Raw genomic sequence first — 14,341 nt, 5'->3', positions numbered from 1 at the left:
GAGCAGCGCTTCAATCAGCTGAGAAATGAGAAAACGACTACAGCGAAACCCCTCCTCTACTAATAGATTACATAGGGAACGGGTACTGCAGAAAAGTCAAAATCAATGATGATCATTAGCGCTTTCTGTCTGGGTGACACATCGTGTTCCCGTAAAACCGAAGATTACTCACCCAGCGAAACTGATATAAACATTAGCGGCCTGGGCTCACCGAGCGCCTGTTCTCGCAGAGTGACGTCATCTTGGAGGAAGACAGAAAGGGAGCCAGCTGAGCTGTAAATGTTAAACACTCGTTTTACTTGTTTTGAATACATTCACTGAGCTTTTGGATAGTGACAACAGGGAGCGACATTTAAATCCAGGATATACATTTTAACATGAAACAGTATTGGCTACTGTAATTACTTTCCCCGAAAGGTGTAATACTTTTTATTTCCAGCGATGAGTAGCCTTTGTTGAAAAAAAAAATGATTTGTTTATTGCTTTTCTAAGACTAGACAGGAACTTTTTCGAAATGTAACGCATAACTGCATTTTCAGATTTTCCAGCGATCAAGACCAATAGAGCTAGCTTTGTCTGCGCAGGTCAAGAACTGTATATGCGTTCTGTTGTTTTTGCGAACATTTGCCCATATAAAATTGTGTAGGCTGTTGTACTGAGGGTAGTTTTAACATACGCAGAACCCGAGTTAAATTTAATTTAATTGTGAATCTCTTACATGATGAGTGTGAATCAGACTATCGTCATTTTTTAAATGGGCGTGTGGCCCTTACTCCTTAAAAGCGTAAACAGGATTTCTCGTTGACAATAGGAGTGTACACCGGTCCCTAGTATTTACAAAGGGACTGGGCTTTGTTTTCCATCACATAAATTCCTGTGATGGAAAACAAGCTGGGTCGTTATTCTAGCCGTAAAATCAGTTTCTTTTTTTATACCAGTCTCCCAGTTCTTTAATAGTGGGTTCTAATTTCTTAACAGTATTTTGGCAATATGTAAACTTTAAAATAAAGCTAAACTGTAAATCAAAGTAAGAGTCTAGAGCCCTCAGGAATTGTAAAATATTGGGTTTCGATCTCGTAAACTGGAGTTGCACTCCAGACCAAAGCTCTCAATTACTGCCGTGAAAATGAGGAACTACAAAACCGTTCCCCATACCACGTAAATTGTCGATTGACACATGCTTAGTGTGACTTAGTAGAAACTGGGTGTTGAATGGGAATCAGGGCTAAATTTTGTAAAACATTTTCAGTTCGATCATGAACTAGGATTTAACAGGAATGTGTGGATACCCTTGAATTGAGACATATAGTACAGTTTAAAAAAGACTTTCACAGCAAATTCTTATACTCATTTTGCTTAAAGCATTAATTGTTAAATTAACATGTAAAAACCTCAATGTTTTCAAAAGCAATTTTTTTCTGTATATTAGCTTAGGTAAACAACAAAATATGTATTAATATTAAGCAATAGTATAATTAGAATAGTATAAATAGAACTGTATTATTAAGAAAAATGTAATGCCAGATGAGTGTATATTGAGTTATATCAAAATCACACACGATCTGTTGAGATGGTATTTTACAAAATGTATAACTATTTCCACTGATACTAAAAAAATAACATGTTGCTTATAACTTTAAAATGCAACTTTTGAAAAGGACTCAATAGAAGATATTGTGTTATTTCTGTATCTATATTAATTGATACCAGGACTGCCTGTAAATATATTATATATATGGTATATATATATAATATATGGTTTTAGTCATGGTCGTTAACATGGGCTATAGTCATAGCAGTGGCACAAAATCTGTACCATCACAGTTTTTTCTATGATCCTGAAATCGGCTTGTTTTTAAAGCATATTTACAGAACTCTGTTATACAATAGATAAATAAATAACAATAATTGTTTTGAATTTCAACTAGTAGTTTAGGTTTCTTTTACAACTGAAATAACAGTTCTGTCTTCTTTAAAAGATTAAAAGAGAAAATGGTTTTCTAATTATGACAAAGCAAAATCAAAATTTCTTGAAACTTCAGCACTTGTCATGTCGTCACCCTCCTGTTGTCTTACAGCAGGTATGATGGTTGTGGAAATAATTTGTCAAATGATACTATTGCTGTGACATCACTTCCTTGAGATTCAGTTCACTCTACTTTCATAGACAAAGGAGCAAGACACCTTCCTTTATGTGAACTATGATAGAAGTGTCCCAAAAATTCCACACAGCTGGGGGCATACTCTATTAAAAGAAACAGGCAAACTGATTTTTAATACAAAAATAACTTCTGTGACTCAGCATAATTTTAACCTTGGTGACCAGATTGTATCATTACATGTAGAATGACTCTGCTTCCTTTAAATAATGGTTGTAGTTTCCTTATTACATTCAAGCATTGCAGAAGAGTAGAAGTCATGGCTATTTTAAAACTAAGTTAAATCGGTTCTGTGTCTTCTGTTCTCAGCTTTGAAAGCGAGTAAGTTGGTGTATATTTGTTTACCAGGCTATGGCCATAGCAACACTCTCCCACTGCCCTCTTGCCAAATCATCTTTCATTTCAGATGTTCAGACTGCTGGGGAATGCACATCCCAGCTTTCCAAAGACCCAAAAAGCTCCAACCCTTTTCTTCTTTTCAAGGAATATATGTATGGTATTGTTTTTGTCTTATTTGTCTGTTTTGGGTTCAGACTAATTTAACATCCCCTTATGCCTCATCAGATTATATGAAACAGTAATCAAATGTTTTTTTCTTTATGCATCATGTGAAACTAATATTCCTGTTCCAGTCTGATTTTTGGCCACAATAAAACACATATCATTTGTAAAGAAAAAAATTTTGTGTTTTCATATCATCATAAGAAAGCTGCATAGGGTAGACTAAACCTTATTCTTACCAGTGTTTCAGTTTAGGTCCTTTGTAACCTCCTTCTGAGAAGAATTTTTAGTTATATTTTGAAACCATAACCACTTACTGTAAGTTATATTAAACATGTATAGGCCAAATTCACCTGTTGTTATTTGAAATATAATGAATTTCTGGAAGTAATATGTAAGAAAGATTGTGCAAAATATGTGATTTGGTAAATGCAATATTTGTAAATGTTTCTTGGCAGTTGTGTAGCTTATAATTGGGTAGTTTTTCAAAGCACCATTGTTTTACAGTTTTTTAGAGGAACCTGCAATATGGCAACAGCTGAAACAGTGAAGAATATTTTCACCTGTCAGATTTCGAAAGTCTACTTGGCTATTAGATTAAATGCCTTTGTGTCAGTCCTGAGTCTGGACAAAGGTTCATGAGCTGACCTTTGTCCTTAATCAGAAGTGAAAGTGACGTTGCTCTCAACATTTCATAAGTTGAGTAAACAAGGCTAAATTACTCAGCAGCTCTTTTACCATTGCTTCCAGCATCTTCTAGACAGACAGAACCACATGACTTTCTATGCACCGGTGTTTTTTCGAAGTTTGACCCCAGCAGCCACCCACAGTTTTCTTATGGACTTAAACAGAAATAACACCACTTTCTTACTTACACTTTCAAACTGAGAACCTCATTTCCTGTAAGTATTTATAGTGGAACAGAAAACATCTGTGCAGGGTGTGTGTCATAGTCATCTCAATGCTGTTTTCCCTTGAAGGATGTACCCAAGCCATTATTATGATGAAAGAGGAAGTGAAGGCCAAGACCATGACCGGGGTTAGAAGTGTGGATTAGTAGTCAGGACTCTGGGCCCCTGATTGCATGGCTGTATGGGCAGAATTACCTCCTTTAAATTCTTGGTTGGGATAACTATTGATTTATGGCAGTAAGGTCATATCATGTCATTTGCCAAACCGGTTTATACCTTATAGTGTTGCAGAAAGCAACAAGCGCAAGTCAGGGTACACCCTTGACAGGGTGCCAGCCCATCGCAGGGCAAGTGCAAGCCATACATGGGGACAATTTGAAGGCCACAGTAAAGGCCAAGGGGGAAAATTTGGCCTGGACACTGGGATAACTCCCTACTCTTATCCAGAAATGCCCAGGGATCTTTAATGACCACTGAGAGTCAGGACCTTGGTTTAATGTCTCATCCAAAAGACAGCACCCACTATAGTATAGTGTCCCCACCACTATACTGGGGCATTAGGACCCACACAGACCACAGGGTGGACACCCCCTGCTGGTCCCACTAACACCACTTCCAGCAGCAACCATTGCTTCCCAGGAGGTCTCTCATTCAGGTACTAGCCAGGTTCAACCCTGCTTAGCTTCAATGGGTAGCCAGTTGAGAGCTGCAGGGTGATATACTGTAGCTGCTGGCACTAACAGTAAGGTGCCTTACCAAAATTGCTACAGCAAACTCAGCTGTAAATTGGCACCACAGTATGCTTGTACAACTTGGTTAATTGTAACCTCTGGGAATCACTTTAGCCAAATGAATGAAAACAACAACCAAACTAGGACAGAAAGAAGCTAATGAATGGACCATATAACAGCAATGTTCAGGAACTAACTTTAAATTAGTTATAATAACAAATTTATATTATATTAGCTATAAATAAATTGAAACTTTAGTTGCAATGTTAAATTGTGTTAAAGCCCACTCTTCATAGATGAGTAATATTCTGTGGAAGCCTCTTAATGATTAACCGTATCAAAACTGAGCTTTAACTGGAGATGATTTAACTCTTTTAAATGAAAATTAAATTAAACATTAAATCAGCACAACTATTAAAACTAAATTATTATATAGAGGCTACCGTGACATCATTTAGTCCTGTGAAATATTTGGTCATCATAATAGAAGGTGGAGAAGAAATAAGCCAGCAAATTTTGTTTTATGAGACACAGAAAAGAAAGATATTGCTCTACCATTTCCTAAATGTTTTAAAATGTAACTTCCCAGCACTGACAGCAATTAACACATTATGCTTTACTGTTAATATAAAGAGTTACGATAGGGAGGAGGCTATCTGGTCTGTCATAATCGCCTAGTACTTCATACTATAGCTTATTGGTCCAGGTTTGTCAGTCTCTTACCAATAAAAGTACTGAATATTCATAGTTCTGAGCTATACTCTACTTACTGCAGAATTACATTACAGTAATAAAACAAGTCATGTGTTTTTTTTTTGTTAACATGCTGTTTCCGATTGGTGATATAAAATGGATATGGAATACGGGCTATGATGATACCATTGATGCATGATGAGTCGTAGTCCAATAGGAAAGCAAAGGTAAAGTGACATCACCTCCCCATTCCATGGTCTGACTGAAGGCTTCCCGCTTCACTTTAATAATAAATGAGAAGCCTGACTGCATGTAAGTGCCTCATCAGCGGTCCAGGCTTCTACATCACTGGACGTGCCAGTGCTACAGTGAGCAATAACACAGCACTGTTTCTCAGCCTCCCAGGGGTGTGCCTGCTCCCATGTAGTTTGGAAAGACAAGCCACAGTGTATTCTTCATTTTACAGTCCTTAATAAATTTAGCATAACTCACTAAACTGTTTAGATAACCATCTTTTGTTCAGGTAATTTTTTAGGATATTATTACTGCCTAGAAAACGTAGATATTTATAGAGTATGCCAGTAGTTCTTCACAGTACTGAATACTTTGTGTATTACTTTGCAAGTATCTGTATTTGATACTATAAAAAGGGAGAATTTCTCTCTCAGTAAGGAGACTTTCTGTTTTGTCTTTAATGAAGGTTTAATAGTTCACATTTCCCTACCCCAAAAAGGTAAGCAACTTCTCTATGGCCTCAGGCAAAGACACAGCAAGTACGTACAGTAATAGCATGGTTTATATATTACCTTAAATCATCCAGACTGCCAGTAAAAGTATAAGGCTACATGTTACTTAAAAAGGTGTTACTTAAAATGGCGTAACAGTGGTTAGGTTTGCTGCCTTGCAGTGTTGGGGCTCTGGGTTCAATTACAGGCCTGGGTGCTATCTGCATGGAGGTTTTATGATTGTATTTGCATGGGTTTTTGCTCTGGTTTCCTCCCATAGTCCAAAGACACAAAGACATACTGGTGTGAGTGTGGCAGTGGTTCTGTTTGTGTGTCTGTCCTGCAATGGAGTGTCCAGGGTAAATCCTGCCTTGATCCTGTTGCTTTATTAATTAATTATAACTATTGATCTATTTAATGTTCTTACAAAGCTATTTGGGATTGTTTCCATTTTTACATAGCTAGAAGTTTTAATAAGCAAAATTCAACTGCAGTATTTTGCTTTAGGACACTCCACCCAGGATTTAAACCCACAAACAACTCATTTTAGGGGCAGAGCCCTAACTACTAATCCATATACATCACATTTTAACCCTACCAGTATATTTTATATGAATCATTAATATGAAATTTGTTTTGAACAGCTTTCACATTAAAGTGAGATGCATTTTAGCTTATTAGTGTGACTCATGAAGAAACCACAGAGGACTGGCATTGTAACCAGGAAGGGTGGCAAACTATTAACCATTACTCACAAAGAAAGGTCAACAGCTCGGCACGTGATATCCATGATCTTTACCATCATTGTTATATAACTATATAAAGAATAATGTAGCTTACAAAAGATATGCAGTTAAATAAATTAAAACAAATAATCTCCTTGTAAACTGTATTGCATATGATCATCTTTAAATGTCATATACTGTTAAAGAAACACAACAGTGTTTCTGTTTGCTCCACGTGGGACAATTCAAGCAGAATGAGAGATCTATCGATATGAAGCAGTTCAGAGCACAGACCAGAAATGACCCGGTAAAATCAATGTCAAAATGTCTGTGTTGTGAGTAATATTTCTATTACTCACAAAACCATGTAAAAAAAAGCTCAAAGAAAATCACCTTTTATATAAAATACTCCGCGGTACTGCCTTTTTAGTTTCTTGATTTGATGTTTTTCAACTGTTTGCAAAAGTCATTCTCTGCCAAGATGTCTCAATGTTGCAGATAAACAGCAGTTTCGACCAAGATCACAGGACTCACTGTGGTCATGTGACGGGGATTTCCTGTGTACCGAATAACACCAGCGTGCTGTCTGGAGAACAATCACTCAACAAGTCATGTGATGATTTTTTTCCCTTTAGTAAGAAAACAAGATGACAATTACTCAGCATTTTTGTCTTTATGTAATAGTACATCTATTGAACTCACTGCAGTGAAACAGGTTACTTTCATCTAAATTTGAAACAGAAGAATGACTAATAGGTTTCTGTTAATAAATACATCAATGTTACAATGTTTCACAGTTACAATGTTACTGTGAAAATAACCTTTTATCACACTGTGGCTATTGTATGTGTATTCATGAACCTTCAGTCTGTGTAGATTTCACAAAAATATATGTAACTTTGATGTTGTCTTCATCTTCTTCTCTATCATTAAAAAGCATATGCATGGAATTCACTTTACAGCACCATTATTTCTGTGTTTCTCTCCAAGACGTTTTATTTTATTTGGTTAAATGTAAGCATTTCCTTCTAAGTAAATGTAAAGCTTAGTCCCTCTGTCTTTCAAAGGCACAGGAGTTTTCTTTTATTGTATTATATGTATGTTATTTCTGGTAGGGGTCTATGATGCTTTTAGCTTGAATGTCCAGTTAACTACTGTATATTAACTAGAATATACTGTATTTATATATACTGTATATCACTGGATTAAGTCTGGGGCCATTTTGAAATCCCTCTGCCCTTTCAGTAGTTGGAAAGCAAAACCAAATTTGTATATTTCAGAAAACATATCTTGTACAGTATATTCTTTGTTGTTCACGCTTGGTCCTCTAACCAAGTAAACTGGTTTATTGTGTTCCTTTTAAGAAAACAACTAGATGATTTTTTGAATAAATGTAGCAACACAACATGTAATATTGATTTTTTTCTTTTGTAAAACATCTTTATCTGGAATGGTTGCACATGTGATGTATGTGTTCTGTTGGTAATTTTTCTTTCTCAGCATCACTGTCTACTCATTCACTCATCGTTGTACAAAAACTACCTTTTTAAATACATTTTGATACTAAACAATATAATTTCTTTTGAAAACAGAGCTAATAAGTTTCATAAATCACAGGTAGTCCTGCAGTACACTTTTTCTTTTAAATCATTTGTACAAGGGTGTTTTATATGAAACACGGAAAATACCTCTTTATTTATTACACCTTTGTTCCAGTTTCCTTTTTAAACACCTTTGTACAAAAATATTTTGTTTTCCCCTAGGTTCAACATTTGAGTCTGAAGTCAGAGAATTCTAAGTCCACAAGTGCATTTCAGAAAATTAATACAAATTGGTCATTTGCATTTATTTTATTTAAATTAAATATACACTGATTTTGTACAGATTTCTGTCTTTGTCTTTTTTTATTATTACACAAATCAGTTAAAGTGTAGGTCTTAATTCACTCTTGTCTAAAATAAAATAACCATTTTCTGTTCCTTAAAGATTGCTTATATCCTGAAAAAGAACACTGTTGATCATCTTAAGACAGGTGTGTTGAGAGTCGTTAAAATGTAACAAATACTATTAGTTCCAAAACTCATTTGTATCTTTTTAAAGCCTCTTAGTACAGGTCCATTTAAAATCATTAAAGGTTTCGACAAAGCCAACCCAGCAAACTACTTTAGGAACAGAAGTGAAACCAGGGCCTGGGAATACAAATGGAATATAAGAGAGTTCAATTAGGACTGAAACTAGGAAGAGCTTTGCACAAAGAGCAGATGGGTTCTAAAACAAACTGCTCATCCCTGGATCCTTCAAGAAATTCCTGGAATCTGTAAGCTATTAACACGTTATTAACAATGCTTTCCTCTCTTTTTTAACTTTTCTTAGGTCACCATCACCACCACCACTACGACCACCATCACAACAACAGCAGCAACAATCAGTTTAAGATATTTAAACAAACTGGAAACTTGTGTTTGTGCAGCAAACTTAGACAGATCAGGACTAAACTCCAAAAGAATCTTGAAAAGTACTCATTTAGATATTACTCTGCAATGGCACAATTAAAACACCAAAATGTACATGGAAATAAACATCATAATGCTAAATGTGTTAAGCTTGGGTGCGGTGTCTATCTTTTTGTTGTGAATTCTTATCTCCCTGAGTCCATCTTGCTCCAGTTATTATCATTCCAGCAGATTTATCATTCCTCTTGATAAAGAATTGAATGTCTTTTCTTAATCCCAAATGCCTTGTCTATTTTTTTTTCTCTGTTTCAAAGAAATATCTCTGTATGTATATCTCTGTATGTAAATCTACCATCAATGTATTACTGTCAAAGCATTCCACACATATGGGAAACAAAGAACTGATTCTTTCCCACAAGACAACGTCCATTACTAAATATCAAATCACAGTCTGCTGTAGGGTGGTTTAATCAGTTAATGCCTAATGCTATTGTGTGCTAAAGAATTGACGTCACTGAGAATATCTTTGGAAGAATTTTAAGTGGAAATTCCACCCTCTATAGTAAATAACACTTTGGAACTTGTATTTCATTTTTATAATTTTTAATTAAATTTCCTAAGAAGCCCTCTGATTTAGAAGTGTGGAGTTCAGCTCTTATAGGGTATGTTTATTTCTTATGTACTGCTTCTGCAGTTTCAGTGTAGACAAAAAAAACCCCACTAGTGGCACAGACTTTGTACACCATAAAAAGAGCACAAGACGTGTTCACAAGGGATACGCACACAAAAACAAACCTGTTAACTTCATGGTCCCCAGAACCCAAAGCAAAAGTCCCAAAAGAAAAATCCAGCAGCACTGTTCTTCCAAAATCATCTCTGTTCTGAATGCTGGTGTGCCTCCATCCACTACACTCCACTACACTGAAGGAAGAGCAGAACACTGCGTTCTTCTTCTTCTCAGCCTCCTCTTCACTCCTGACAGTCTCAAACAATACGCCACATTATACTCCCATACCCTGTCTCTCCGCCGGGTACAAATACAGGGTAGGGGGAGAACGAGATGATACCTTAGCATTCCTCTTTTGCTTTCTGTAAGGCCCACTTGATACACCTTCTTTCTGGCTAAACCTCCAGGTCTCGAATGAGGGGCAGGAGAGAGACCTAACAAGTGGGAAATGAATATGGACTGTGTAACTGTGTACTGTAACTGTCCCTTTCTACGTTGTTATCAGCTGTGGTTCAGTGTGCTTTGTGTCCCAGGCAATCTGATGTCTCACCACCACACACTGCCTAGATCAGGCTGTCCCTGCAGACTGGGCAGCTGGGCAGGGAAGAAACTGGTGAGGGAGGCCAACTGTGACCATGAAAGAGTAACAGAATTCAATGGCTGAGGTGGGAAAAAATTTCTGTGGAACAACAGTATTCCCATCACTCCACAAAGGTGGTTTGTAAGGAACCAGAGAAAAAGGCCCATGTCAAATCCCACATGGGATTTTTAACTGCAAACATGTGGCAAACGGTTTTGTGGTTCAACAAGACGAAATTGGAAGTTTTGGTAAAAATTGCAAAGTGTTACCTTTGGTGCGAAACCAACATAGTACACCCCCCAGTCAACGCAATACTCTGTCAAGCAAGGTGGTAACTGTATCATTCTAAGGGGATGCTTTTTGTCAACAGCAGCTGGAAAGCTTGTTAGGATTGAAGAAAAAATGGATGGAACATGTACAGGCAAATACTAAAGGAAAACCAGTTTCAGTCTGCTAAAGTCCTAAAACTAGGAGAAAATTCACCCTTTAAGCAGGACAATGATCTAAAGTGACATTGGAATGGCTTAAGGACAGAAAAGTGACTGTTCTAACTAAGTCAAAGTTCTTGCTACATTGAATCTCCATGGAGAATCTGTGGAATCTGTGAGAGATCGTGAGCAAAGCTGCCAAGAACAAAAGGCAAAAAGACATGCAGCTTTAATTCCCGCCAAAAGTGCTTACACCAAATATTGAGTTCATGGGTCTGAACATTTTGGCAATCAACATATTTCAGGTTTATTCTCTTTAGTGTTTGTAGCTCACTGTAACTTATTTTACCATTCGAGTGATATCATGAACATTCAGACTTTGAATAAAATAGTATGTTTACTAAAATACTAAGATAGTATTGTTCACCAAATGTGACCCCATAGGAAGGGTCTATGGGGTAAAAGGAGTTACTGTAAAGTGGGGGTGAGTGTAGCTGTAATGCGTGCAGCAAGCACACAGACAAGGCAGAAAGGGAAGTGGCATTGTATAACATGTCAAAGATGACCTTTAGGCAGAAAACTATTAACTGGAACACCCACAGTTCTCAGCATCTTTATAACCTAGATCCCCTAGCCTCTACCCCCCAAAATTAGAAATTATATATGAATACAATAATTTTTACATGTATTTATATCCCTCATAAACTATAACTAAAAGTTGATTTAGCAAATAAATTGCAGTTTCCGACGTTTATGAAATAAACCTAGTGAAAACATATGAAAATGATTAATGAATATATCAGTACCATACCTATAGTAAATAATTGCATATATTTGTAAATACTGTACTTATTAAGTATTCATGCTGTGTAAATATGTTGAAAATGCTGTACATTTATTCTGTTTATGTTTTCAGTAATCTGTTAGTTCCACAAAGCCACAGAAAGTTTACTGAAACTTCGCTTGAGTCACCTTGACTTTCACTATGTATTAAAGGAAGATAAGCAAAGAATCGAAACGCTTAGTAGTTTGTCACAGAGGGGAAATCTAAAAACTGTCCAAAGCTCTAAAGTAAAAGATTGCATATATCCGTTCCTAAACTGCTTTATCCTGTTCAGATATGTAACGCGTTTTGCCTAATACTACACAGCTCAGATCCTACCTGCCATCTATTGGCGAATATGTGCATAGCATAGGAAAAGAAACCTGTCGATCTTCCCTTCCTACTGAAATGTCGTGCTTGGATTACAGTACTAGGAATGTTTAGTCATCTTACGATATAAATGAATCCCAGTCTGGTTCTAGATATCACTCGGTACTCTTGAGCTGCGTAACCAGCCTTAAATGTGCGAAAAGTAAATATATACTGACAAGTGATCATATTTTTTCTACTAGTTATCGTTGATTTACACATTATTTTGTATTAAAGATAAAAATTAATAAATGAATAGAAATGCATGCTAAATTGAATTATAAAAGAAAGTTATAATGGAATTTAGAGAGGAAGGTTAAATCCTAATCTCGCACTTTCGCTCGCCCGCGTTTATACATCCTTTATAAATCGACTTCCAGTAGCACGTTTCTTTTTTATTAGATTCTAATCGAACTACTGAATTTAGGTTATGTGGTCCTTTTCCCTTTGAGTTTTGTTAAAACCATAAGTGTTGCCTGCAGCTGATTTTCAGCATTCATGGAAAATTGTTAGGACTTCTGAAGCGTTTACCAAACATGGTAGCAGGGACAGGTAGTGGACAAAAAATAAGGGACAACAAGTACAGTATATTGAAAGCAAGGGCTTCCATAAAGACATCTCCCATATGTTAATTAAGCAAATAACATCCCAGCATGCTTACTATCATATATTATGGGGTGGGGTGGTGGCTAAGGATCTGCAGCTGTGGCTGGAAGGTTGCCAGTTCAAATCTCACAGCTGGCAGAGGAATCCTACTCTGTTGGGCTCCTGAGCAAGGTCCTTATCCCCCAGCTGCTCCAGATGCACTGTATAAATGACTGACCCTGTGCTCTGACCCCAAGCTTCTCTCCCCACTGTCTGTGTGTCTCATGGAGAGCAAGCTGGGGAATGTGAAAAAAGATTAATTCCTAATGCAAGAAATTGTATATGGCCAACAATTTTATCTTAATCTCTCTTAAATCATAAAGTAAGGTTGTAAGCGGGTTACTGGGTGGCTCCTGAGTGTCTGACAGGAGCTTCAATTACCACCAGTACAGCTCAACATGCTGATGTTTCATGAGCAAACATCATGTTTCTTGAGTAGTCTAAGGCAGACGTTCATATGGCAGGATTGTGTTATCAGTGCATTGATTCAAAGTAAAGGAAAAGTCATTTTAAACTGGGGAGTGAGCAGCCAGTGTCATCTGCCAGTGATGCAAAGAGCAGTAGATCTGTTCAGATTAATCATCTTTCACCCTGTTCTCGAGAAAAGGACAGGTGCACATGTGACAACAACCTAAAGACCTACAGCTGAGTGCTTGGTTCCAGCAGTGAAGGGTTCTGCTGGTTCTGTGATGTTGTGAGGCACATCACAGAACCACAGTAGGTGCACAGTTTCTCATGCTTAGAAGGCAAGGTAAGGGGTAATTTCAACATAATGGAACTGAGTGATCATCTTCACCTCATGTTACAACATTTCTTTCCTGATGAGGAGGGGAGGAATTGCCCAGGATGACAGCCCTCCACCCACAGAGCACATGTGGTATGATGAGCTGGACACTGATGTTGTCCATATGTCATGGACTTCTCAGCCCCCAGATCTGAACCCACATGAGCAAGAATGGGATATTCTTGAGAGAAGTCTGCTCTATAGACCAGGTGTTCATTGACTTTCTTGTAGAGGACCAGTGTCACACTCCTCCTGCAGTAGATTCTCTGGCAATAGGCCTTGCCCCTTGCTAAGATATTTAAATATGAAATTTAGATATAAATGAAATGTGCACATCAGGGCAATTTTGAAACTAGAGACTTTGAAACACCTTACACATTGTGCATGTTTTTACTGCAATGTTGGTGATACTATGCTAGTTCAAGATTTTGCACATCCTTGTGTTACATGCCAATCAACACTATCTTGAAAGAGCATGAACTGCCTTTCAACTGATTATTTCATTTTCAATTCTATGTGTCATTTGATTCGTGTAACACATTTTGTCTCGTCTGTTTATGGGATTCTGCTTGAATATTACTCACAGTTCTTTGAACTGGAGGGTATGGAATAACTGATTTCAGCAACCACTGAAAACAAGATATCATGGTTTGCTTTTGCTCTGCAGGTCATAGGTCAAAAATTTAAGGGTGATTTTATTTCAAGATCATTGTTAAGCCCTTTTTAAAATGAATATCCATTCCTAATAAATTGCTAATATGTGTCCTATGATGGACTGTAGGCCTTTCCAAGGTGCATAGCGACCTCTGCTGATGGAGTCTCATGCTCACTGCGACCTTGTATTGGACTAAATGGTTATTGAAATAGTCCTGGACTATTATAATTCTTGATAGCTTATCCTAAATACTCTTTCTGCTCTCAGAAAAACAAATAAAAAATAACAAATTATGTCATTAGGTATAAATTACAAATTGTAAATGGCAAATTGTGCTATACATCTGACATTTATATTGTGAAAAACAGTAAACTTACAGTCAAAATTCTGCACCAAATATATTGTGCAAGATGGGGGTTAACTTTAGCAATG

This window comes from Atractosteus spatula, chromosome 2 (genome assembly GCF_055471065.1).
Source record: "Atractosteus spatula isolate fAtrSpa1 chromosome 2, fAtrSpa1.hap1, whole genome shotgun sequence".
NCBI lineage: Eukaryota > Metazoa > Chordata > Actinopteri > Semionotiformes > Lepisosteidae > Atractosteus > Atractosteus spatula.
This window is presented reverse-complemented; position numbering follows the sequence as displayed.